Source organism: Hirundo rustica, chromosome 4, assembly GCF_015227805.2.
Source record: "Hirundo rustica isolate bHirRus1 chromosome 4, bHirRus1.pri.v3, whole genome shotgun sequence".
In the NCBI taxonomy this organism is placed as follows: domain Eukaryota; kingdom Metazoa; phylum Chordata; class Aves; order Passeriformes; family Hirundinidae; genus Hirundo; species Hirundo rustica.
Genome location: NC_053453.1, coordinates 58,418,908 through 58,441,176, shown reverse-complemented (window position 1 = coordinate 58,441,176; position 22,269 = coordinate 58,418,908). Strand labels below are relative to the sequence as shown.

The 22,269-nt window shown below is 46.7% G+C and overlaps 1 protein-coding gene across 3 annotated transcripts in view; it reads right to left on the bottom strand.

The window, feature by feature from the left end:
• HIPK2 (homeodomain interacting protein kinase 2) overlaps positions 1 to 22,269 on the bottom strand; it is a 128,621-nt gene that overhangs the window by 103,784 nt on the left and 2,568 nt on the right. The gene's annotated exons all lie outside the window — the stretch shown is intronic.

The following is a 22,269-nucleotide window of genomic DNA, read 5'->3' as shown; positions in this document are numbered from 1 at the left end:
AACCCTGAACTTCAAACTTGAGGGTCACACTGGCTTCTACACTGAGTGTCTGGATAGAAGGCTTCACCAGTTTTCCTCTCTGATGATAAACAGCACCAAACACTTTCCTGTCTCTTCTCCCAGGAGCAACAGCTGTTTATTGTTCTTCATTCCCACCCTGCATAACCAAACATCTACACAGAAAACAGAGATAGGTGAAAGCAAGACTACTTAAAGCTGCAAATCAAGCATACAACACTTAGGAAAATTCAGCTTTATATAGCTGCCTGTGCAACCTTCGACCCTCTTTCTTTCCTGTGCACCATGGCAGAGCTGCTAATCACATGATCACAGGCAATTTTTCCACAGGACCTCGGCCTCACCCAGCGCAGCAGGATCCGGGGTGCTCACCTAGTGAGCACCCAGTTAGTATTTCATCTTCTCGGCGCTGCTGGAGGTGTGGCCCCAAGCCTTGTTTACTGCGTACCTGCCACACTCTGCTCTGCAGACGGAATTAGTAATTTACTCATGGCCTTTCCTACAGTTCGTGTCATTAGAGTAACTGAATGTTTCACAAACATAAAGGAATGTATTTTCACACTGCCCTTATAAAGTAAGACACTGTATTATCCATATGTCATGGGCAGGGAAGCGAAGCACAGGGAGATTAATTGAAAAGCTTCCACTAGTTTTAAATGCTCAATTGAAACTCTTAGGTACAAGTGCTTCAGAGATATATTTTGCCAGTTGGGGCTGTGGGTACAACCATTTTTTTGGGCTGATGCTCTCGGAGATAGCAGAAGTGGTATCCCCTACATTTATACCATTTAAATTTTACTGGGTTATTAAGGTGGAGGCCTGCTTTCTCATTTCTTTGTATATTTGTTATATTTAACATACATCGTAAAATTCAAGAGGAGTATAAAAGAGCTGTTTTCTAAATATACATTCTGAGGCAGGTAGCTGGGATGGAAAATTTCTGCCCAGACAGGTTAAGTTTAGTAAAGTTGTGAACAACTAAAAATGAGGGTCTTAAAATAGGGAAGCTGTTGGATGGCCTCAACGGCAGGTCATTGCCATAACATACACTTTTCTTTCTCTTCTCTGTTGTTGAAGAAACAGATGTAACACAAACAGAATCAAGTCAAACTGAAACACAAACCGTAACTAGAACTTTATTTTATATCCTGGTTCTGTTCGGATAAACAAGACCGATTTATTTTTAACTTGAACGCACAACAAAGTCTTGTTACTCGATTCCAAACAGGGATTTTTGCTTAGAGCATAAGCCCCACCTTTCCTCCTGTTCTCTCGGAAAGAGAAAGCAAGTGTCAGGCACTGCAGGCAGCACTGGTCATAAGCTGGATATAGGACAGGCAGATGGACAGTACTCAGAGGTAGTGAATCTTACATTGGTATAAACTGATCCTTCCCCTGATTATTTGCAGGGAGATTCACAAATTTCAGTAAGAAAAAGAAAGCCCTTCTGAAAATTTCAGACAGTTATTTTATCTGTGCTAACACCACGAAAGAAAGAAAGACAGACAGACAAAAAGACAGACGGTGGGGGGGTGGGAATAATTCAGCTAACTGCTGGTGCCAGCCTTCTTCAGAGCAATGAAGTAATTTTAGAGACACTTCTGTAGGAGCATAAAATCCAACCTTGCAAGTGTGCACAAGACTCGGGACACACAGACACGCACAGACACACACACACAGAGGACACTGGACAATGTGAGACAATGTGGGAGCTGGCAGAACTGGTTCCTCCATTACCTTGGGAACACGCAAGGACAACCCTAGGGTAACTCCTGACAATTCCTCTTTGCCACCCAAGCTGTATTCCTGGAAAATGGTGTTATGAAGAGTTCCTTCCCCGGATACATACCATATCCACACAGAGAGGAACACAGGCACAATTTCTCCGTCCTGCACTGAAAACTCTCACCGTGTATCCCTGCTTTTGAGCTAGTCATGTCTCCTGACTGCACTAACTTTGACTAATTTAGTATTTTTAATTACAGAGGGATTTACAGCACTGCACTACAGTACTCTCTTTTATTATACCCATTGTTTCTGCTCAATCTGGGTACACTCTACATACAAAGTTGCACATTAGACAAATTACACTGCACATTAAGTAAATCTCTCTCTAGAAATAGGATTAGATAAAGAGTCAAATCTCCCTCGTTCCTAGTGCATAAATTAATATCTACAAGATCAATATAAAGTAAAAGCTCTGTATCAATTTATGAAAAAATAGTTTAAACATACTCCACAACTAAACAAATTTATGTAGGGGATGCATTCTTCTTCTCCTATTTTGCTTAATAAATAAAACAGCTGGTCTGAGGAATCAGGTCAATCAGTGTCTGGAAAAAGCCCCATTAAAGCTGCTATATAACCTAGTTTCTCAAGCTGCATAAGGCATTCTAATATTGAAGAGGCAGAAGTCCATGCAGAGACTGCACGGATGGCTCAGCTTCTGGCCCTTCAGGGTTACGGAGGATATTTATCACAGAAGACAGCAGTAAGTGAGGTATCTTGCAAGGATCTAAGGAGATAGGCTCTGAAGGACCACAACAAAGATGCATCCAGACCCATACATAAAATAGAGCTGGTAATCTTGGGCAGCTAAGTTCAGGTCATCCAACATAAGGAGATGGTAAAGGCCCATATTTTCACATATGTTCAGATCCCCTCAAAGCTAGCCCTGCTGCCACAGTGGGTGATAACACCTCTTCTCACAGCACTCCACAGCTACATGGTTCCATCTCTCCCATGGTCACGTGGGAGGGCGAATCCACGCCTGTGGGCGTGTTTTGTGGGCATAGAGCCCATTCCAGTGCAGGCAAAAACTCCACAGCATCAGTCCTTCTCCTGCTGCACAACACACAGCACACAGCACGCAATGCCCAGGCCCTCCTCACCTCAGAAAAGGTAGCCCTTCCTATATTCAGTAGGTTTGAAAATATTTTCCAAATGGTATCACAATCCACATCCTATAGAGATAAAAATGGAGCCAGAAGAAAGTAAAGTGACTTGCCCAAGCTTAAAGAGCAAGGCAGCATCAGAGCTGGGAAATGAAACCTCCCGACCCACAAACCTACGTTTTACTTCTTAAATAAGGATTCTCTTTCTTCATCAAAAAACTAAAAATGGGAAGAGAGGGAGGAATATTCTGTAGACAGAATGAACTTTGCCCTCAGAGGACTAATGACCTGATATACTTTTTTTCCCCTTCTCACCTCCATTTCCCCTGCTAAAGTTACAGTACCTTCAAGGACTATCCTTCCTTGGTCTATTTTGACCTAGTGTGTCAGCTCAGCATCCTTTTCCCAACCACCTGAAGCCAGAGGCTATCCTTCCAAGAGAGGAGATTACCTTCTTGCTTTCAGGCTCCCTGGACATCCTTGCAACATCCTGGACTGAGACTACTCTGCTTTCTGCATTGTGCTGAGGGACTCCAAAGTCCTATCCATTCATCCCAGCCCACAGTACATGGCAGCCCGAAAGGGTACCCTGGAGGTAAAACCTGCTTGTTCTCTATTAATTTTTCATTTCAAGAATGGCTCCAGGGAAAGGAGGGAGATATAGGTCAGAGACTTTGGGGGCTGATTAGTAACTCTGTACATCTTCCTTCCTTTTTTCCCCTCAATTTTTTTTCTCTTCCAAATTCAGAAACAGAGGGTTTTCCCTCCGTATTTCTCATTTACTCCTTGAGCAACATCGGCATTAGTCAGCAAACTCCTGCTATTTCCTCACAAGCCCCTGACACTTGCAGAGTGACTAACCCTCTCCCCACATGCTTTGGTTCTAATAGTTGCATCTGGTTTTTCGTCTCCTCAAGAAAAATGGATCCCGGTGTTGCACACGCGCAGCTCTCCCTGTGGTCGCTCTAAAGGTGACAGGTCATTCCCTGTAAGCTCCTGCTGCCAGGAGGCTGTAAATGCCACCATTTTTCATGCACAGAGCAGAAGAGCCAGGAGGTGATGGCAGGGCCTGCCTTCAGGTCACTTCATAACTCACCATCACAGTAGCAGTGTCCTTCAGACTAGGAAGAAGTTAGCTCCTGCCCCCGAGCACGTGGAGAACACATTGGAGGAAGCCTGAAGCCACCTGGCTTATCTTCACAGCCCTGCCAGCCACTTGGTCTGTCAGGGGACACTGCCTTTGCATTAGCCTTTCCTTCCCAGGATCAAGAGCCTCTGCCCCCGTTACGGTGCCTGGTGCCTGGTCATGATGTACAGAAGGCCTCAGCTGGGCTTCTGAGGCACGAATTCACAGGGTGAGTGAAAACACAGCTCCTCGTGACTCAAAGCCTCCTCATCAGAGCATGTCAGAACGCTCCTCCTGGCCAGGTGGGCTTGCACAAGCTGCCCACCCTCAGCCACGCTCACAGGCGGCCTCGCACGCAGCTCGTGCTCAGGCAGGCGTACCCACGGACCTGCCCACACTGTGCTCTCGGTGCCGCGCTCCCGCACACAGCAAGTTTGTTGTGTCCACCTTTCCAGGGCGATGCCAAGAGCACACAGACCACTCTTCCTTAGGTCCAATATGCAAAGAGGACATCTTGCCCCCAGGGCAAGGCCATGCCCTCAGGCGAAGGTAGGTGCTACCTGCTGCCACCCACGCAGGAACAACCCATACCCAGAGCAGAGCCCATCAATAAGGATCAGTGGGAAGGCTGGTGAACTTGGCGCTGGAGAAGTTTATTCCACATTTAACCTTGACAGCCTCACCCCAGCACCCACCTGCTTCCCACCACCCTTACCTCCGTCCCCATTGTAGGAAAGCCTTCTGCATCGCTGTGTAGGGAGGCATGAAAATAAACCACCGGCTCCAGTGCCACACTCCCTCCTGGCAGATCTGTTTCTCTCCTCTTAACTGTTTCCAAGTGCCTGGCTGTTTTATAATCCCCAGTGAGCATTCCCTTAACTCTTTCCTCACTGAGTCCTTCCACTCTCCCTCACTCGCTCTCTTCTAAAAGGCAGAAAAATCCAAGGCGAGGTAGGGGGTAGAGAAAGCAAAGGAGGGGGCTTGAATCAAAGAGGGAACATCTGAATCAAAGAAGGAACATCTGAATCAAACTGCACACATTAGTCATTTCCCCAGCTTTCTCTTACACAGACAGACTGACTCTCCTGTTAATATATTTATTTATTTATTTATTTATTTATTTATTTATTTCCCCCTATGGACATTTGTGTACCTTAGAAACTTCTTTGCTAATCTCCTCCTGCTTTTTCATACCATGAGGTCATATGCTCCTGCTGGTAGCATGACTTTAAATCACACAGCAGTTTGCCCTTAGAGGTCTGAACAGAAATCACTGTCTTAGATCACAAGTAAATATGAGTTGATGGCTTCACGCCCAGTGTCAGCACCACCCCACTTATGCCTACTGCAAAATTTGAGAAGAATCGAATGCAGGTATCACTTCCCAGTGGAAAGGACAATCACTGCAAGGGCTGTGAGAGGGCCATGTGGAGGAGCTCGGGCAGAGGAACACATCCTCCCCGTTTCCAAGACGTGGGACTCTGCAACTGCTCTGAAGTGACCTGTGGAGAGCCACACATGCTATGGGTGCTAAAGGCTGCGCGCTGCGTGTGTGCTTGCGTGCTTGTCAGTGAGTGCAGATAGTGGGGGAGGGAGTCACTTGGCCTGAGACATTTTGGGAGACCCACAGGTCATGGCTACGCTTGGATAACCACAACACAGCACAGGTCTCTCTGTGCCAGGGGGTGCTGGCAGCACAGTGTGGGGTGGGACAAGTACAGTGACCCAGCAGCTTTGGATTTCATAACCACGACTATGTGCAAAGCAACGTCACAGATCACTCCAGTGTTTGCGCTGCTCCTGTGTGTGCATGAATAAAGAATACGGTGGAAGAAAGCATTGGCTTTCACGTGTCCCCTCTCAGGTGGGAACATGACACTTGCAGCTGGCTGCTGCTCTTCCTCAAAGCCTATGGCTGCTTCTTCCAGCATCCTGAGGTTATCCCTGACAGCTTCCACTCAAAAGTTTACCAAGACATCTCTTTCCCTGACAAAATGAGCTATTCTGTCACACAAGGCTGGGCCGCAGGGCTTTTAAAATCAGTTCTGCTGATGTTCAAAGGGAGCAGCTTGCTGTGCAGAGTGGTAGAGCTAATAGCAGCAGGATCAGCAGAAGCTCTTACCCTTGCCATCTGCCTTCAGCTCAGCCAGGCCTTCTGCAGAACAGCCAACATGGGCTGGGGCCACTGGAGTGAGCAGCAACTCACTGACATGAAAGACTGCCTGGGTTAGTTGATTAAGAATAAGATTACAAGCACAGGAAGAAGCCTGTATAGTGCTGGTACTGACTCAGTTCAAGGATTTCATGGGGATAGTTAAGCCGAATTTTCCAAAGTAGTCTTTTATTTTGCACAGATGGGTGTTTGTGTGACAGCTTAAACAAGCCCCGCAAACTGATGACTCCAGAAAAAGGGGTCATGTCTGAAATGGCTATGTTTTCTTCTTTGGTCTCCCCCACTAAAAAACAGGGATAAATAACACTTAACTGCCTCACTCCCCTGTAATGTTTAAGTCCTTTGCACTTACAGAGCTCTGGAGAAAACACAGGAAAGCCCACTGGAATGGACAGGGATGCCTCTCACAACAATTGGTCACAGATCCCTCTCATTCTCCCTTGTGGACTTCTTTTAAGTGCTGGCCACTGCTAGCAGGCCCTGACAGAGGCTGCTCAGCTCTGCTCCTGCACATTCAGATTGACAGCTGCCTCAAGAGTTCTCCCTCTTTCTTAATAATAGAAGAGTCACTTAAGGCTTGTGGATGACCTGTAAGCACCAAACTGTTAACCCACTACCAAAGTCTGAATCTGCCAGTGCAAACCATGAAGAGCTGGGCTTGGTCCGCTTGAGGGACGGTGAGGGCAAAACAGTTCTGCAGGCCTGTAACAAAATACTGAGATCCCCTCTGATGTCATATCATTCTGTGGTAGTACCCTACAGCAATTTAAATGACTGCTGCAGCTGATCTCCAAACCCAGGAGGAGAGAGGTGGAGGGAACAGCCAAAGGGTGCTGGCCTGGAAGGATGGGGGATCTGGGATGAGTGAGAGCACAACCTGCCTGCTCTGAAAGTGAAAATAACAGAGAGGCCCCTTCTTTCACAGATCAAGGGAGGAAAAAAGCAAGATGAGTGAAAAGCCTGGACTTAATAATGAAAAACAATAGCTCATCATTTATTTTCATATCCTCTCACTAATGCTGGCATAATGCTACCAGTGGAATTCTTATGGCATGCATGTTATGCCTGCAAATACCAAGTGAATTACTTCTCAGTGAGGCTATGGGCTATGGCACTGAGCAGCACATTCGTTACAAGAGATTGCATGATGAACGACAGTTCCCAAATTCCTCCTTCACAATGCTACTTGCATTAGTTGTAATTTAATGAGTGAGAGAGAGAAAGTTTTTGCTCAAATCACAGAAATAATAATGCCTGCTGCTGCTTCCCACTGGGTCTTGTATTAACTCACACCATTTCCACCTCCTACTTCTCTATCTCTTCCCTTTTCACACCTATCCTCGGGTGCTAAAAGTCGTGTCATGAAACCCATCAGCATGGCAAGAGAGCACGCAGAAGCCCCCAAGCACAAGCATTCCTTCTGGCTGAAAGGCGGGAGAGGACACAAACCTCTCCCTCTTGTCTGCCAACAGTCATGCCAGGCTGGGGTGGTTCCTACACCAGCCAGTCTCTGTGTAGGCAAGCCACCAACTCTCCTTTGGTTCCTCCCTCCTAGGGAGCCAGTGCAGGTGAAAGACACAGACCTGGCAGTTCTGGAGACAGCATGAAGCACACACTGCATGACCCATGTTGGTGCAGAGCTCCCACCACACACCTTTGCCAGCACGGTCCTCCTGCCTGCCCAGAGGGAGCCACTGCAGGGTAGCCCAGCCTCATCCTCACCTTGCAGGCTGTCTTAGCTGCTTTGTTGCTCTTCTAAACAATTTGAGATCTGGTAAGCAGCCAGTAAAGGTGAACAAAACCTTTGCTAGGGGGTAAGGCCTCCAGCAGTATAAATGTGCCATCACTGGTGACCCTCAGCGAACCTGGCAATCACTGCCACACTGCTTCCTCCTGAGCTCTTGGGCAGATCTGTTCCTCCAGCTTCTTCAGGGCATAAATCAAGTCCCTTTTCTTCGCTCCATGGACCTTGACACAAAAGGGACAGCCACAGCAGCAGGGGTATCTTGCAGGTAAGGAGTCCAACTGGCCCAGCATCACCTCCCACTCCTGTGGCAACCCTGTGACAGAGCCTGTACCCCTTCACATGACAGGACATTTATTCATCAAATGACCCTGCATGTAAGGTTCACACCTGAAACAAGACCCACTGTGTGGGGTCTCATATGCTGGGCCAGAAGAAAGCTGAGAGGTCTGATCTGAGCAGCAGACTTACAAGTAAGAGACTGTAAATATCACTACTACTCTCCTGGTGTATCCAGTCTCTTCAGTGTTTGCCACTGACAGAGCCTAAATGACAACCATCCACGGATTCCTGCCCATGGAGCTTCCAGAATAGGCCTTATCCCTTCTGTGTCAAATGTAATTTAAAAGCCCCCCTCCCATATTTTGTGGTGTTTTGAAAAAATAAATCCAAACAAAATTTACATGTTTCTGAAACAAATGCATAAGCAGGGGAAGGGAAAATGCCCTTAAGGATTAGAACCAAATGTGTTTGCGCAAATGAGACCCAGGATTTACAGTTACCTTCCAGCCTCCAGCAAGTGCTTCAGTCTTAGCTTTGACTTAAAAACAATCTGTTTTCTTGTAAAGGTTAAAAAACACCAGTGACGTTTTCTCTGGTGTACTGGCCAAAGTCCCACAGCCCTGACTGGGAGAAGAAGGTGGACACAATGTCACAGGACACTCGCAGGGACGTGTGCAGACACAGGTCTGTATGGACACACAGATGGGCATTTGTGCTTCCCAGCAATACAGCAGGCACGATGCTGGGGGCCACCACCTTCAGAAACTATCAGGACACAGATTTGCCCCTTGTCAAAATCCGCCTCCCAAGAGCATTGCACACTCTGTGGCTTTCTTAAAACTAAGGCTGTGCTTTGAGCAGTGACCGGGCTCTGAAATGAATGAAGACACACCTTGCTGAAGCGACCCTAAGTGAAAGCAACAATACTTGGCACAAAAAAATAAACAAGCAAAACAGCTGCAAATCAAAAAGGATGAAACAGTGAGCCTCATCAGCCTGCTGTAACTAACCTTGTGCTGGGCAGCTCACCCACTCCAGCAGCATGGGGAGCCAAAGGGCCACCAGATAGAAGGGGTCCCTGTGCAGACTGCAAGTGTGGGGTGAAGGGGACACAAGCATAGGCGGGAACTGGGGGGGCTCCTGTGACAGAAGCCCACCACAATGACTATGTGGCCTTTAGGAGCCTGTCACAGGGCTGCTGTTACCCCCTACCAGACTGCAATGAGAAGCAGTGACCAGGCTGGGGTGATGAAAAGCAGTTATCAGGGGCAGAAGTATAGGGATAAACATAACTAGACAGATGGAGACCTGCTGGACTGCCAGAACAGGCCTGTTACTGCAACAGCTTCTTTGGGCATACAGTGCAAGCCGCAGCGGTCAGAACTGTCAGCCACCATCTATCACATTTACAGTTTAAAACCCAACCAAATCCAACACTTCTGCTGGAACCAAGAAGTTCAGCTGAAGGTTCCTGGCCCAGCTGGGAAGGCAGAGGCTGTCCTGCCCCTCGGTTCCCCTCCTGATGGGCTGATGTGGCTCAGGAAGGGTGAGGCTCAGACACAGCACTACATGTCACACTTCAGGTCTCTTTAAGCCTTCAAATTAGGGCTTACACGGGGCTTAAGTGCAGCCTGTCCGAACACAGGGTTAGATTTCACAGCTCTCATGTGCTGCTGGGTTGCCACTTCCCACTGAAAAGGGGATGAGTGCCCTGCAGGCAGCAGAGCAGGCAGTTCATCCACCCAGACACCCTGAGCAGAGGATGGGGATCACCTTAACCCTGCAGCCCTTCCCACGTCCCTGGAGGGTAAAACAGGGGGGGCCAAAATCACACAGACAGGCTCCTGCTTCCCTTGCCTCAGCTAGCCAAATAACTCCCTTGTTAATATCCGTCTTTTCAGCCAGCATTTCATGGTAACCATGGAGTGTTTTACCTCTGTGATCAAGCCTGTGCTTCTCTTCCTCCACATCTCTGCTGGCCCCCCACAGCTCACCCTGTGCCCCAGGGTGACCACAGAATCCCCACCCTTCCAGCACATGGGCTGGGATGCCTGACATGCAGCACTCAGTTCCCACGTGAAGTCAGCACATTCTCAATACATGGCACAATACATCCTTGGCCATGAACACCTCAGGTGGGCTGGTCACCTTCCAGCAAGGACAGCTGAATACGACAGGACTGGGCTGGGGAAGGGAGGGGGGGCACAGGGGAAGAAGCTGCCAGGAACAGGAGAAAGGACACAAAATACACCAGGAGAATAAAAGCCCCATCCCCTTCACAAGCCCTGCAATAACAAGAAGGCAAGAAGGACAGGAGTACCAACCACAACAAAACCCAAATGAAAAACTATGACCTGCGACTTACTGCAGTGATGCCATGTAACAACTGTGGCTGGTAAACACACTTCCTACCTCTCCATCAGTGCTGTCACCAGCATCTGCTTCACTGTACATGGTATCAAAAGCATCAGGAATCCCCACCTGAAATCATGCCCTCTCCTGCCATTCACTCACATCCCATCTTCTTTTTCCCTCTCACTTTATTTTCTACAGGCAGCAGCTTTTTGGCAGGAGTCTCCGTGTCTGTTTGCAACAGGGCATGGCAAGGGAAAGCAGACGTCTCCTTGTAAAGCATCCTCTTCCTGAAACCCCTTCAACCCTTCCTGGCTGCGAGGAAATGCAAGGATTGGTAATGACTCAAGTGCTCCTCTGGGAAACAGCAGTCATTTTAAAGGAACATGAAATAACTTTTAAGCCAAGCTTAGTCCTGAAGAGGGGAACTCCACACTCTGTAGCTTGAGTTCACGGTTGAGGAAGAACAAAGACGGGATTCAGGTGCCCACCGGCAGGGACACTGGAAAAGATACAGCCACTTCCCTGAGGTAGCCTCACCTACATTAGATACATTGTAAGTGATACAAAAAACACGTCTGAAGGGATACAGATTCCCCAGAGGATACTGTATTTGCATACAGACCCCAGTTACATCACACCACCGGCTAAAGTCTCAAATAACTGAGGATACAGAGACAGATCTGAGATGCATTATCAGAGCTGAAGACATATCCAAGAACCCGTCCAGTTGGGCCACCAAAAGCTGGCACTGGGAGAGGAGGCATAAAAGATGCCTGCCATGCAGCTGTTCTGGATCAGGATAGAGATGAGCTGGTGGACGTGGATTACAGATCATTCTCCGTCAGAATGTCTTGAATGATACTTTTCTCAAGCTTGGATTTCTAGTAACCCTTTTGTTCAGCCTGAAAAGTCACATTGCTTGGACAAAAAAAAAAAAAAAACAAAAAACCCACAACTCTTCCTGCCTTTTAAAGGCAGAGTGGCAGTGTCCCCTCCTGAACACACCGTGATTTACAGTCTTCCACACTCACACTGGCAACACAAGCCCTTACGCAGAGACTGCAGACAGCACTCCTGCCAACACATACACTGTCACAGAATCGCTCCACATAAACACCCTGCATTCACCTTGTTTATATTTCCTCCTGTACAGGCTGCAACTGTTCACAAACACACAAAGCCTAATTTATATTTATAATAAATCTCCCTTCTTCATTCATGGCAGTGGAAAAGGGCCCTGCTACAAATACAATTTGTTAGAAAAATGGTGTAACAGCTCTAAGGAGAATCAGGCCCATGCTGTCTTCCATAGATAAAGGGGACGAAGCCACGCCAAACACATGTGTACGCTCCTACATGTGCCTACAAACATGGAAGGAGTCCCACAGACACACACAAACACAGATACTCTTCCACCTGTGCTCTCACATACACTGCTCAATAACAGCAGCTGCTGTCCCTTCTGACTCGCACGTGCTTTCAGGCAGCACAGACTTTTGCAAGGCACACTTTCATTACACAGGTGCTCACAGACTCAGATAAGTGACAGGAAAATGACACTGCAAGAGAAGTACTGTCATCATCAATGGGATATGCTTGTGTCTGGGTCTCACATGTCCTTTTCAGGTGGTGCAGCTATTTTAAATTGGGGGTTGCAACCTGGTTCTTATCTCCACTTGCTAAATACACGTATATTCTGCTGTTGAAAGAATGAGGAGCGGGAGTTAGGTGGGAAGGCAGGTTTCCAGTGGTGCCACTGATTGTGCTAGAAGAGATGAAGAAATTTTTCTACTGCACTCTTGAAAAAATGTGATCACCGGTTTCTTTGTAGACTTGGAGGACTTATGAGGTCTTAGGTTTCTCCATGCTCTCCAAAACTGGCTGCAGCCAAGAGTCATCCTTTTGTTTTAATTTGATTTCAGAGAAAAGGTTCTAATCTCCCTTCTCTCCACAAAGGACCTTGTTGCCACTTCCCCAGCCTCCATCACCCTGAGGCCTCATCGTGGCAGTGTGCTCTCCACACGACAATGCTGTCAGCCTGTTCTGAAGCTGGGCCTGGTGTGCTGCATGGGTGCTTGCAGGGGAAACACCCCCATCCAGACCTCTGTGGTCTCTACTGGCTCCCAGTAAGTTTCCATTAAGGTTACCTACGTGTTAAACTCTGTCAAGGTCTTGCATGCTCACACGCCTTCTGTACAGCTCTAACTGCCGATGACCTTGCAGAGTCTCAGTGACTCAGGCAATTTGTGTGATCTGCCACCTTTTCTCCATCTTGGCAACACTAAGCTCGACCAAAAACTTCACTCTGCATCACCACCAAGCACACCAGCAGCCTGCCCAGCTACCATAAAGTTCCTGTGCACTGACATATTGGGAGCTGGAGGTTGGGCATCACCTAATCCCAGCACTGCTCCGCTGCAGTGATGACCCAGGGCTCATCATGCGGTCAATTCCCGTCACGGAGAGAGCACCATTACACACTGCCCGAGACAACGGTATTGCTAAGGTAAGCTGGCACATTACCTGGCACTGCTGTGCTCAGATCCCTGCACTTCACTTCTCCCTGGGGCACCACAGTGCCTCACCATGGGATCAGTTCCGTTTGTCTATGTTAAGGAGCTCAAGTGTGTCACCAGAGATTTTCAAGTTAGAGACGACTCTACTCCAGGTATTTTAAAGACTAGTAATGGCTATTTAGCTCCCCAGAAATTCTGCCACAAGAGGAAGATTAAAGGTTGCACACAACGAGCTGTGAGGATATCAAAGATGGTTTTCTCGGAAATTTTTCTCTAGCTTTTGAAGTCAAACATCTAAATAGGAAAGTAGCAATGATGGCTGGAAATTACCACTCTTTGGAGGTAAACCAGAGACCTGCTGAAAATCCTTACCAAACTATGTGGAATTTGTTAATGCTAAATGCTGGCTAGGAGAAAATAAAACGCCATGTACTTTAGCTGGACAGTCTTCTCCTCCAGACTATTCCTTTAAGCAAACAGCCTTCCTACCACCACACATATGGAGCAATATGGGCACTCACCCTTCTGCAACCCTATTGCTGTCAGCTCCTGACACAGGGATAGCCCAAAGCCATAGGAGAACCACGCAGATGTCAAAAATCAGCCAATGACCCACTCCTGGCACAGCTCTTCCACAAACACCACTGTGAAAAGCTAAAAAAGCTAACTGTGTTTTTATGGGATGAGGCTCAGACCATTCTGTGGGCCGTCTGAAGCAGTCCAGGGATCACAGTTCCCCTAATATCCTTCTGGGTACTTGTCCCCCTTCTCTCCTGCCACCTCTGGATTAGAGCACCTGTCATATCCCTTCTCAAATACAGGTGGTGTGTTCTCTGGGGCAGTGCCTTGTCACAATTGTCCATCTTTTGGAAAATCTGCAGCACAGAGATCCTTGACTTTGGATCCCAGCTGCTAATGGCTATGAATAATTGGTAATTAAAGTAAAAGTGAAGCCATACCAGGGGATTGTTGTGCCTCTAAGTTTTTTCCAGACTGCTCTCAGGAGACACAGGAGAGCTACCAGAAGTAAAAAATAAATCTCAGCCTACTAGGTTTACACAGAGACCATCAAAAATATGTGTCTGTATTGTTCTGACCTCCAGATCCTTTTTCCTTCACGTTTTCCTAACCTTTAAAAGGCATGTAAGATAAACAGAGAAGAAGCTAGGCAGACAACATCCTTGGAAAAGATGTAGGAATATAATCAAGCCCTCAGACACACTCACACAAACACCATAATTTATCTCTTCCTCCTCCTGTTTGATATTATCCTCTGTTCTAGTATCATAATCTGTTGCTATGGAAACAGCTATGATGTCACTACAAGAGGTTTATGGATGCCTTGAACAGGAAGGAAAGGTACAGGATGATGGGAGAGGGGAAAAAAAAAAAAAAAAAAAAAAAAAAAAAAAAAAAAAAAAAAAAATAACCCAAAAAACCCAAACCACCTACAAACAGCTGCTGAGCAGGAGATGTTCCAGGAAAGGCAAGTGTTAACAAGGAAAAGATAAATACATTGACAGTGCTGGAGTTGTTGCAGACAAGAGCAGAATATAAACCACACTTTAAAATAAAGAATGCTTACAAATTTTGCCTATAAGTGAAAATATTCTGGGTAAGCTAAAGGACATTCTCAAAAAAAACAAACTTTCTTTGAAATGTTCAGCAAGTTTTCTGGGACTGGATATTCTCTGAGTATTGCTGTTAGAGTCCAAGTCTCCACCAAGCCACTCCATCACCTGCAGTAACATTCCCTCCCGAAGTGTAACGCCCCATCAGTGCAGCTAATAGTCAGGGAGCTTGCTGGCTATCTCCTGTCCAGTGTATGCCTCTACAACCTGTAACTGGAAAAAACCCTCATGTCTTCAAGCAAAAATAAACAGAATCATAAAATCCCTTAGGTAGAATATTAACTCTAAGAAAAAGACCAACTGTTAACCAAACACTGCCAAGTGCACAATTAACCGTGTCCCCTAGCACCACCTTCTATACACCTTTTAAATACCTCCACAGATGGGGACGCCACCACTTCCCTGAGCAGCCTATTCCAGTGCTTGACAAACCCTTTCCATATGGAAATTTTTCATAATATCCAGCCTATACTTTCTCTGGTACTACTTGAGGCCATTTCTTCTTGTCCTGTCACTTTTTACCTTTGGAAAGAGGCTGCTCCCCACCTCATTACAACCTCCTTTCAGATGGTTTTAGAGAAAGGTAAGGTCTCCCCTGAGCCTCCTTTTCTGCATGCTAAACAAACCCATCTCCCTCAGCAGCTCCTCCCAAGCCTTGTGCACAAGATCCTTCAGCAACCTTTTTGCCCTTCTCTGGAAATGCACCAGCACTTCAATGCCTTTCTTGCAGTGCTCCTGTGCCTTTAAGATTTGTTTTCTTGGAGAACATCCAGCCTTCCTGGACTCCTTTGTCCCTCAGGACTGTCCCAAGTGATTCTATCAATCTGTCTCCTAAACAGGTCAGAGTCTGTCCTGTTCAGAAGTCCAAGGTAGCTCCTCTGCTGAGCCCTCTCCTTACTTCTTGAGAATTGAAAACCAATTACTGTACCCAAAACAGCCTCCAAACACCACATCACCCACAAGCCCTTCTCTGTTTGCATAACACAGGCCCAACAGGGAGCCTTCCTTTGCTGTCTCACTCACCAGCTGTGTCAGGAAGCTATCTTCAACACACTCCAGGAACGTCCTAGACTGTCTCTTCTCTGCTGCTTCCTCTTTGTGCAGACATCACCACTGAATCCACTGGATCACATCCAGCAGCAAATAAACACCCTGACCCCAAACTATAAGCAAAAAAAGAGCTCTTGCTCTCTTCACCCAAGAGAAAAACCATAACCTTACAGACTTGCTGCCAAACATACTGACATACCTGACTTGCTACTAGAGAGAACAGTATGCTGAGCCTAACATGCTTGAGATGTGCCCAGCCTCCGTGCCATGCACATCCATGTGCTCACCCATGAGCTCAGGTGCTGGTGACTGGATCTCCATGCTCCTTTTTTGGCCACCCAGACTGATGGTGAGAATAGAGCAGACACGACGACAAAGAGGGTGGGGAAGTCTTGTATGTCCTTAGAGACATCATGCACAGGCTGAGGGAAAATTCAACATGAATTTGCCTGATGGGGAGGAGGAAGGAGGATGGCAGATCAAATTAGTCCTGCATAGACACCATTGTCATGGGAAGAGCAATGGCAGAGAAGCAGGAAACCGCAAAGATCTCAGATTAATGAAAAGTGCTGGTGTTCCAGATAACCTCTGTCCCATCAGAGTTTCCTGAGCATGGCGAGTGGGATCAGAGATTTTAAGGAAATGCCACAGCATCAGTTTTGCCTCTGGTGTCAGCTCCAGATGAGGAATCCCCAGACAGACTCTCTGTTCTGCCTGTGAGCATTAGGATATAGGTAGTGTCTCCTGTACTTGCTCACCATCCCTTCCAAAGACATCCTTCTCAATCTTCAGCCCACCCTCTCCTTTCCCAGAGGAACCTCTACCACAGATGTTGGGAAAACACACACATTGTGATTTCCTCTCCTGAAAGTGTCCCAAGAATTTGTATGATGCACCTTCTTGTGTCTGTATCTACAAGAAATGCAAATCCTTTGGGGTGGTAACTACCTACCCCTTCATGCCAATGTCATGCCTAGAACAGTAAGGTTCTGCTTTTGCTTGGCATAGCAAATACAACTGTTATTAGGAACACTTCAAAAGGAGAGTAAAAGAATACTCACCAAAGGAGAGTAAAAGAATAGGTATGAAAACAATGCCAAGTGTTGTGTGTGTTTTCCAGTTTCTTTTATCTCTTGTGGGCAAGGTTCCTTTTCTGGTTTGTATGAAACCATTTCCTCTCTTCTGCACTTCATATTTGGGACTGCAGATTTGACAACAAAGCTTATCTCGGTGAAGAAACAGAGACTTCTTTTTAAATTGGCAGGTGACACCAAGCATGATTGCAAAATGGGGGAATTAGATAAGAATTCAAAACAATCATGACAAATTGAAGGGTACAGGATGACATTCAAGTGGGACAGACACAAAAATCACACACCTAGGTAGGAAAGTCTACCTCCACACATACAGGATAGAAAATGGCTCATGAGGCACCAGACTTCTTGGACAGGATATGTGAGCCACAGCACATCACAAGCTGCACAGAGATGAACAATGTTACGGCACAGAAGTTAAACCAAATGGGAACACTGACTGTGACAGACATGAAGGAACACTTCCGCTCTCCTTGGCCAGCACAGGACCCAAATACAGCACTGTGCTCTAGTAGTGCCATTCAAGAGAGAGATGGATTAGCTGAAGGGAGCACAGAGAACCAGGAGAATGGTCAGAGCTGAAGGGGAAAAGGTACAAGAGAAAGAGCTGAAGAATATGTTTGAGATATGATTTAGCTTAAGGAACACAAAAGAGAAACATGACAAATACAAAGGAAGAGTTTTTCCTACGCCCACAGTTAAAAGGACAAGTTGAAAGGACAGAGCAAGCAAAGCAGAGAGGAGTTACAGGGGGGTAAAATCTTTTCACTGACAAAGTAAAGAGCAATGATGACAGCCTGGACATGCTGTGGACTGTCCATACATGGGGAATATGCTGGGCAAGCCTGCTAAAGAACATGCTGGACATGCATTTGATAGTCTGCTTTAAAATACTTTTTAAAAAATCTTTCCTTTGCCCATTTCCTATGATTTAAAAGATTTTGGTGAGAGGTAAGTTTCTTTGGCATTTCAGCATAGCCCAGAGCCCAACCTATCAGCCTTCAGGACCAAAGGAGATGTCAGCCTGCAGGGTTCTGCCAGGTAACATCATTGTTCCAGGTCTTGCTAGCACCTTTATGGATTAAAGTCTATAAAGAACAGAGAAGGCAGCTGCCCTTTGTAGTTTCCCAGGTATGTCTGGCAAATACCAATGCCTTGTGGGATGATCTTTCCCACTTTTCAGGGAAGGAGCTGTATGTGACTGCTCTTACTTTCCCGAGACAGATGTCAGCACTGGCCCTGGAAGGCGAGCAGGACGGAGAACAATGTGTAAACAGAGTGAGCTTCAGCCTCTCCAAACATATGTCCCATTTAGTGGTGATGCTGAAGAAAACCAAGGGAGCAAACTATGGAATCCTTCACCCAACATAAAACTCCCTCTCCCTCCAGAACACGACACAGACAGACTAAGGCTCATCACCTGGAGACCATGCTTCCCCTTGTGTAGCTCCCTGGGTTTCAGTGACACTGTTGCTGGTCTGTATCAGAATCCAGCTCAAGAGCAGCTCAAGGGGTTCACATCCGGAAAATGCTTCTCTTCCTCTGGCTATTCTGCACATGTCCTGTGAGGAAGCAAAAGACTGTTCCTTGGCATCATTCTGCCAGTGGCCTGATCAGACAGCTACTCTTTATATAGCTCCTTGAACATACACAGCACTGTATAAATACACACTATTACAGCTTATTGCTACTTCCATTCAATAAATAAATCCTAATGGCACAGACAGCTTTTTAATTTGGTCCTGACTCTGGATTCTCCCAGGTGTTTTAAGATGTGGCAATGCCTTTGCCTACGGAGACAGAGGCTGCTCCTCCACTCGTGTGCGTGGGGAAGTCTTAGTAGAAGTATTTTTGCCGTCCAAATGACCCAGTTCTGAAGGTTACCTGAATTCAGGTGTGGTCCCAAAACAGAGGTGTATTCCTGAGGATGGGCCTCAGTTTGCTGGTATGGTCAAATGAGGGAGTATTCAGGGGCACTCCATGCTGTAAATGAGGGGAAGCAGTAGCACGCCCCTACTCTTCCTGCATGACAAACAAATTGCTAAATGACCTGTCTGGAGTGAAATTATCATCTGTGTTTATTTTCCAAAGAAAAGGTGAATTCTGTACTGCTAGGGGAAGTAGTTTCAAAAGAGAAGGCTTCCAGTTAATTACCTTGGTCCACATTAGAATATATAAACAGCTCCAGAAACAACTTTTTCTCTAAATGATCTTTAATTCTCACTTCTCGTTATCAACCAGTTATCCTTTCAAAGGTAAGAGAAAGACCTATAAATAATATTTCACATTCAGAGGGCAGAGATTTCCTAGTAAGGGTGAGGAAACAACCTCATTTTATAAATGGAGTGATTAAGCTATAGAGGCCATGAGTCAGAAAGGTACTTCAGTGTGTGGCCAGCTTTAAAGACATAAACAACCCTAATGAAGTCAGCAGCACTGTCTGTGAGCTTAAATTTAGGCACAGACCTGAAAATATCTTCTTAAATTTGGATCAGAGAGAAAAAGCATATAACCTTAAAAAAAACCCCAACAAACCAGTCTTAGCCTACCTGTTCACTATAGACAGGCGGATGGGGACACCATAATAGCTCTAAGCCCACCACTGAATGCCTTTGCAATCTCTTCCTGGGGGCCTTGCCCATGGGCAGCACTGTAACAGCTGCCTTGAGTCCTGCAGCTAGAATAAGCTCTCATGTGCCTGACACTGGTGTCTTAGCCTGAGCAAAAGGTGACCGCACTTCACTTGACCTCACCATCTGGCAGGACAGCTCTAACACCATCACCTGGGACACACTTGGTGCAGCCCACAACCAGGACAGGGATTTACTTCCAGGCCCAGGTCACCAATCCTGTCGTGATTTGACTTCCCAACTGTCCTCCTGACCAAATATTCATATACTTTTATGCACCAGTGCTGTGATGTGGCCAAAAATCAGGCCTTATTAACCGAGACACCCAAGTCCACTATCTATCTCCAAACACACAGCCTAACTTCCCGGGGCTGAGCTAAGTTCACAAGCCTCACAGGCATCAAGGAGGTCTCTAGGCTGTTCCTCATCAATAGAAGAATCTACACTGAACAAGGAACACAGGCAACTCTTATTCACTTTGGATGAAACCAAATTCAGTGGTCTCAAAGCACCATGTAAAACTGGGCAGTAAATAACAAGCAGTGAGCAAATGGGGAAACCTACTGATGGAAAAATGAAAATTATTTCACTTTCCAGGCCACTGAGGTGTCCAGCTGAAGCCAACTGGGTCTTCCCCACCTGTTACAGCCATGAAGAGGAATGCGCTGCACAGAGTGCAAGGGCTGACGACCGCAGTGAGTAACAGAGGTTGCCTCTTTGACTGCTCACTCCAGCCCCTACTCCCAGCAACGCTCTTTCCCCTTCTGAAAATAAAACAGCATTTTTCACCCATTACATAGCAAACTTGTTTAATCACTAGACACAGCAATATGATAAAGAACAATAATATTAACTGGAGGGGGCTTCCTGTTATCCTGGCTACAGCCATATCCTGAGCAAATAAAAACTTAGGCTTTTGGTTCCAGCACGGACATGGCTTAAGTTCTGGTTATTATTTCATAAACAGGAAGTGTCTCTGAGTTATCATCTCTGTGCACGAACTTTGGGGTAAAGACCTTTACTCCGCCTCACTGGGGCCACCTCCCTGATGAGCAAGTTTTGTGCGTGTTGGTGAAATTCGAGGATGCACTCAAAACCCAGCAGGGTTGGCCTGTTTCTAGCATTTAATGGCATCTGATCCATAACGAGTATGGGGTCAGATTTTCCAGCTTTCCCAGCCTCATGTGTGACAAGGATAGCATGCAGGCAGGTCCCTGCCTGTGCTCAGCTCTAGCAGCCGTACCGGTGGCGAGGTGCAATTTACAAATATTACCTAGATTAATTCCATGAGCCACCCACATAGAAAACTACCAATGTGGCTGCTAAAAATACACTCTGAATTGCAACAAAGTTGTCAAGAATAAGTACGAAGCAAAGCGAAGAGGAACAAAACCAAAACAAAGGTAATCACTGTTTAGAAAATAAAGGTTAATACATATAAATACCGCTCTTGACGCAATTGTGAAGGACGCCAGGTACGAGATGCCAAGGAAATCACTGGAGACACCCATCCTAGGCAAAAATCCACCCACAGCCTGTGATGCCTGGCAGATCCCCTCTTAAACTGGGTCTCCCCCTGCACCATAGAGCCTGGCTCTGTTCTCTGCTCAGTAGGAAATGTCCCAAGGTGCGTGCATAGGTGAGGGTAACACTGCCTAGAGGAGGGTCCAGAGGACCAGATTCTTGCCTGGCTCAAGCCATTCGCCTCCTCTGAGGCCAGTACAACCACTCCTGATGAAGCCACATCTTTGGTGCTCAGAAGCATGGCAGTCACTAGTCTGCCCCAGCTCTGGGGCAGAGGCCATGTAGGATTACACCTGATGAGGTCTGCTTTGAAAGTCAACTAATTTCCTTGTACAGCTCACAAACGAAACTAAAAACCAGGTCAAACATTGCGCAGCAGTGTTACTTCTGTTCTGTTTCCCTTCATTTTTACGTCCTTCATTTTACTGCTAAACTCTTCACCACCCCCCTCCCCCCAAACAACAAAAACAGGAGGAAAAAAAAAAAGAGAGAGAGAGAGAAAAGGAAAAACCCAAAAACCCAGCAGAGGAGAAGACAAGAGCAAAACGTCCAAATTCTTTAAAACAAATGAGAAAATTCTCCTGGCACAGTGTGTGTGGGAGAGGATTTCATGCCAGATATTCACTTATTTATCATGCCTCGCCTATTAATATCAGGTGAGGCACCATTCTGCTTCCCAGAACTGGTATTTAAGCCAGCTGCTCTGCACAAGCACACACCACCCTCACCTGCACGTCAAGAATGCTGGGTGACTTTCTGCGTGTGCTTTATGTTATCACTCACTTAAATTTCTACTGGAACCACTTCATAAGGCCTTTGAGGTGTCACATTTCCTCCCAGGGTGCTTTTTCTGTCTAAGAGCCCATGTTCTGAAATCGGTACGGCGGGATACGGTTTCACCTCCCCTCGCCTGCCTTGCGGTGGTGGCGGTGGGCGTGCATGTGTGCCACCCGAGACTGCTCGGCCAAGGGCAGGAGCCGAGCTGCTCCTACCCGTCGCAGTGCTGATCCGAGCCCTCGGTTCCTGTGCTCTCCTCAGCTGCCCGACTGTACCTGATGCTCCAGAGGAGGGCTACAGACCGAACTGCCTATGCACATAACGTGAGGCTCGCAGGGGAGGATGGCAGTCCTTGCCTCCCTCCAAGGAGGAAATTGTTATCCCCTGTGATAAGTAAGTTTTTATCTATCCATTGTGATATTGCAGGGAATTCTAAGGACCTCTCATGGCAACTA